This window comes from Dermacentor variabilis, unplaced genomic scaffold, assembly GCF_050947875.1.
Source record: "Dermacentor variabilis isolate Ectoservices unplaced genomic scaffold, ASM5094787v1 scaffold_31, whole genome shotgun sequence".
NCBI classification, from domain to species: domain Eukaryota; kingdom Metazoa; phylum Arthropoda; class Arachnida; order Ixodida; family Ixodidae; genus Dermacentor; species Dermacentor variabilis.
The window spans coordinates 602,738-608,619 of record NW_027460489.1 but is presented as its reverse complement, the minus strand read 5'-3'; positions in this window follow the sequence as shown (position 1 = coordinate 608,619).

The window sequence follows — 5,882 nt, the reverse complement described above, 5'->3', positions numbered from 1 at the left end:
CCTTCTCGGAAGCCGCACTGATAGGGATCAAGGATTTTGCTCAGTTCAAGGAAATGGATGAGTCGCCGATTAATCATTTTTTCAAACACCTTACAAATGCAGCTTGTGAGGGCTATCGGGCGGTAACTTGCCACTGAGGAAGGGTCCTTGCCTTGTTTCAAAACAGGGACCACAATGGCTTCCTTGCATGTGGTTGGAAGGTACCCTGCATCCCAAATGGTGTTGAAAAGTGTGAGTAGTGTAACCTGCGTGTCATTGTGTAAGTTTTTGAGCATTTCATACATGATTCTATCAGATCCTGGTGCGGAGCTGTTGCATACGCTCAAGGCAGCTCTCAATTCAGCAATACAAAAAGGACGGTTGTAAGGCTCATTCTCTCGACCTTTTCTTGTTAATGGCTTACGTTCTTCTGTTTCTTTCTATTTGAGAAAGGACTGTGTATAATTTGTTGGACTTGACACGCTCTCAAAATATTCCCCAAATGAGTCTTCCTGGTCTTGCAGTGTATCGCCCTTTGTGTTTACCAGGGGGAGTGAATGTGTTTGCCGCCCTCTAATCCTATTTACTCTGTTCCAGGCTTTGGCCTCATCCCTAAACGAGTTAATACTCGATAGCTACTTTTGCCAGCTTTCTCTTCTGGCCTGTCGGCGGGTTCTCCTACCTTGTGATTTTACTTTTTTAAAGTTGACAAGATTTTCTGCAGTGGGCGAAGCGCGTAGCAACCCCCATGCTTTGTTCTGATTCCTACGTGCGATTCTGCATTCATTGTTCCACCACGGGACATGCCGTTTGTATGCCGAGCCGCTTAATTCACGTATGCATTTAGATGCGGCATCTATTACGAAGGCTGTGAAGTACTCCACAGCAGCATCGATTTCTAAAGAAGACATGTCATCCCATGATATACTAGTTAAGTTTCGGAACCTCTCCCAGTCTGCTGTGTCAATCTTCCACCTGGGAGCCTGTGGCGGATATTCGTTTTCCCTAAGTGTTCTTAATAGTATGGGGAAGTGGTCGCTTCCGTAAGCATTGTTCATAACTTCCTATTCGAGTTCAGGCAGAATGGACGAGGAAACTATGCTCAGGTCAATAGAAGAAAAGGTTCTGTTTGCTAGGGAGTAATACGTGGGTTCCTTCTTATTCAGCAAGCACGCACCTGAAGAACAAAGGAACTGTTCAACAAGATGACCTCGTGCGTCTGTACGAGAGTCGCCCCACAGGGAGCTGTGCGCATTGAAATCGCCAAGAACAACATAAGGTTCTGGCAATTCGTCTATAAATGACTGAAATTCATGTTTGTTTAATTTGAAGTGTGGGGGTACATAAAGCGAGCAAATGGTGACGAGCTTATTTAAAAGAACAGCTCGAACCGCCACTGCTTCAAGGGGCGTTTGTAGCTGTAAACGCTGAGAGGAAATACTTTTATGAACCAAAATGGCAACACCGCCTGATGATACGACTGCATCATCGCGATCTTTGCGAAACTTGACATACGGTCGGAGAAAGTTTGTATGCTGTGGTTTTAGGTGTGTTTCCTGCAGACACAGCACTGTTGGATTGTGTTTTTGGATAAGCTCTTGCACATCATCAAGGTTCCTTAGAAGACCTCTGATGTTCCACTGAATTATTTGTGTATCCATATTGGAGGTCAGTGGGTGCTGTGTGTACAGAAACAGAAGTAGTGATTATGAAAATTACAGAGATTAAATTACAGAGCCCTTTCGAGGCCCTGTAACGGGAGTTTTGCCCTTTCTGGAGCGTTCGAGGGAGCCTCGCCGCTCCTTAGGCGCTTGGTGCGCCTTGAGGATAGGTGTTGTGTCCATTGCCTCTAGTGAAGCTCCGGACACGTGCTCTTGCGAGCGAGACGTTTTCAGAAGGAGTCCCGCCTTGGAGGGCAAGACCCCTGCGCCCACCAGCCCGGAGGTCGATGGGGCTCCCTGAGGGATTTGACTGCGCCGGCTGTGGCCAGCGCTGGAAGGGGCCGGGGAGGTTGTGGCAGCCTCGGCTGCGCCCACCTTCGGGGTCAATGGTCCCTTCTGCACAGTTAGCGGAGCAGCGCTAGCTGCAACCACCGTGGGGGCAGATGGCGTAACTGCCGACTCACTGCGTGTGGGTCGGACAGCCGCCGGAGGCCGTTGTGACGCTGCCGCCTGACGCGCCACTTCGGCAAAGCTTTTCTTTGGCAGGTATGCTACCCGCCTGCGTGCCTCTTTGAACGATATATTTTCCTTCACTTTGATTGTGACTTTCTTTTTCTTTTTTCCATGATGGACAGGACCGCGAGTACGCGGCGTGTTCCCCATCACAGTTCACGCAGTGTGGAGCATTCTCGCAACTGTCAGATGGGTGTTCTTGGGCACTACATTTTGCGCAAGTCTGGCGGCCTCGGCAGTTCTGTGAACTGTGGCCAAATCTTTGACACTTAAAGCATCGGAGAGGATTGGGGATGTACGGTCTGACTCGGATCTTTATGTAGCCAGCCTCAATGGTCTCAGGTAGCATACTTGATGCAAAAGTTAAAATTAAGCGCTTTGTCTCAATCTCCTTGCCATCGCGCCTGATTTTTATTCTCTTGACATTGGTCACATTTTGATCGCTCCAGCCCTCCAGTACTTCGGCTTCAGTCAGTTCCATGATATCGGCATCGGAAACGACTCCGCGGGTGGTGTTCATTGTGCGGTGCGGTGTGACCGTCACTGGAAGATTCCCAAAGGATACTAGATTAGAGAGTTTCTCGTACTGTGTCTTATCACGCAGTTCTAAGAGGAGGTCGCCACTTGCCAACTTAGCGACTTTATAGCCTGGGCCAAAAGCTTCACTAAGTGTCTTCGCAACAAGAAAAGGTGAGATCACTCTCGCTGCCTTTTCTTTTTCCCTGAATGTACTATATGAAATCTTGGAAAATTGTCATTATTTCGGCCAAGAAACTTGAAAACTTCTTCGGTGCGCCCTCGTTTATGAGGGCGATCGGGAAGGGTTGGAAAAGAAGTTGCCATAGATATGTGTAAAAATTCGGCAGCGCCGCCAGCCACCCACCATGGAGCCCAACAAGGGGACGCTGCAGGACCGTGAAAAGACGGCCTGCACGCGACAGCTGCACGACACTACTATAACCAAATCTGTTATAACCAAGGTTGGCTATCCCACACAAGGTTAACCCTTGCCGCGGAGGAGAATGAAGTAAATGGAAGAGAGGAGAGGACAGGAAAGGTCAAAAAGTAAGAGATAAAGACGAAGATTCGAGAGGAAGAGACAGGAAAAGGCGACTGCCGATTTCCCCCGGGTGGGTCAGTCCGGGGGTGCCGTCTATGTGAAGCAGAGGCCAAAGGGGTGTGTTGCCTCAGCCGGGGGGCCTTAAAGGTCCAAACACTCAGCATCGGCTCAACCCCCCGGATCCCCTTTTCCCCAGACACGGCTAAGCCGCGCACGGCTACACGCGGGAGGGTCCAACCCTCGTGTGCTCGGGTACGTGGTGTCGCAACACACCAAACGCCTGCTTGCACAGACGCCCCTGCGTGGGTTGATTACCTTGTGGAGCATAAACTTAGACCAGTAATATCTGACAAGCAAGGTTATTTCGTGATTATGCCACATGACATGTTTTCAGAAAAAGCGATTTCAGTCATAGAAAAGAATTTTCAGCCAGTAAAACTCAAGCCTTCGGTAGTTAATCAATGTGCGGTTGACTTCTTGTCAAGGCATAATCTTGATAGGCTTATCTGTAATGTGAAGAAAGCTAAATCCCTCACCTTAGAACTGTTTTTCTCGGCCAAGACCCATAAACAAGAAATTTCTTTTCGTGCTATAGTGTCAGAGAAAGGGACGTGGCAGGTCTGTGTCGTTAGTTACCTACAAAACTGCCTAGCTTCACTAGTTTCTTCAGACCCCTTTTGCCTACGTAATTCTCAGGCACTAGTTCAGTATTTGAGAGAGGAAAATCCTGGTGATGGTACAGCTTTTAGTATGGATATCGAAGACCTGTATTATTCGTTGCCGCATGACGGGTTGCTAAATTCCGTAAATGAGTGCATTAAAGAACAAGTGCAAGAGTCAGCTTTTATTGACAGATGCGGTGTTTCCACGGGAGCTTTCCTAGACATTCTTTCAATGTACTTGAAATCGACGCTGATTGGTTGGAGAGATGGTGTTTTTCTGCAGAAATCAGGCATTTGTATTGGCCCAAAGGTTGCCCCTATTCTTAGCAACTGGTTGGGTTGGTCCAACTATTGACGTGCTGTCGGCACTTCTTGCTGGCTCCAGAAGTGGCTGCAGCCACGCACTCCTAGTATCGCGTTCCAATCATTCCAATCTCTCGGCGTTGCTCGTTGGCCGGAAACCGCCGGCATAAGATTTATATCTTTCGCGGCAGGGTGGAATCATTTGTAGATAAATTAAGTGCCCATCTGGCTCGATTGTCGAAAATGCATGGTTTGACAACCGTATAAGTTTCAGGTATAATATGGCATTCTCACAGGGCGAAAGGGGTATCTCTGAGCCCTTTGCCCCTGTTGATGTCGTGTTTATTTCCTGCTAGGTCACGTGGCCCCATTTCCTGCGAAGGCCGACAACGACGGCGCCGAGTCCGCAAAACAACTTAGCTGTAAAAGAAGGTTAAGAGATTGTAAGCAAAATGCTAGAATGAAAAACATGCTTGGCACACCTGGTCAAATCAAGTCGTCTAGCTGATTTACCATTTCAAAGTGAAGCAAATATATCATCATCATCATCGTTAGTATCGTAAAGCGCCTAGAGTTGCGCGCCGAAACGTGACGCGCCGCCGCACGCCTCGCCGCCACCCACAATTCTAGCTGTGCCGTCGCCACCTCCGATGTTTCCTGCGGGCGAGATCGGCACGCCATTTAAATGGGAATAAAGATTTAGTTTTGGGATGAATCCAGCTTCGCTTGAGATTTTGTGTTGTCTTGTTTAATTCCTTTGCCTCTATTATGCATAGAAACATGTCAAGCAGGGAAGCAATGAATAACAGAGGGGAAACAAAAGTAACCCAGCTCTCCACACGTCGGCGGGTGCGTGTCGTCAGAAGTCAGCGCAAAGTGGGCTCCCAAAATTTCTCCTCCAAAAGCGCAATATGGCGCAACGAGATGATACGTACAGCTGCCTCAAAAAGGCGGTATCACGGCTTGAGGGTTATAGGTACTGTATTTTCTTTTACAATCGGCGATACGTCAGATATCGGCATAAGCGCGAGAGATGCAAATTGTAGCGACACGGAAATTACTGGCCGCGAAGTGTTTAACATGCCGGTTCGAGGGTTTCCCATATTTCGGGCCGTTGCAGCAGGAGGAGGTTTTGTACATTTCTAAGTGATACCTGTATTTCTACTAATCCACACTTCTTCACACAACCTGCTGACTACGACTTAACCAATTTAGAAAATTTGTTTCCTACTGCATCATAACATGTCTCAGCTGAAAAGAGAAAAAAATTCCCACCTGCTGCACAAAAATTGAACATTTTAATTGTTTTTTTAGGGAAAAAGGACGTTATCAGAAAAGTTACACAGGAAAAGCTGGACCAGTTTTCATAACAGTTGATTTCACTTTTTGCACAGTCGAGAATGTGCGTTATAAGAGGTCCTGATTGGTTGACAGCTTAAGAGCTGAACACATGAACAGTGGCCCATAGATGAGGTCTGGTTTTGTACGTTAGGCATATTGTATAAACACAATCTCATCACACAATCTCACAAGTGGAAGCAAGGTAAACATATCTAAAGAGTGGCACAGGCGGCAACGCTGGCTTAGCAATTCTAGACGAATGCACTCACTCTTTGCAGAATGGGAAAAAAATACCTTGTATAAACCGAGGTACAGAAAAAAAACAATTGCAACTACGACGCAACAGGAAGGACCCGCATATTC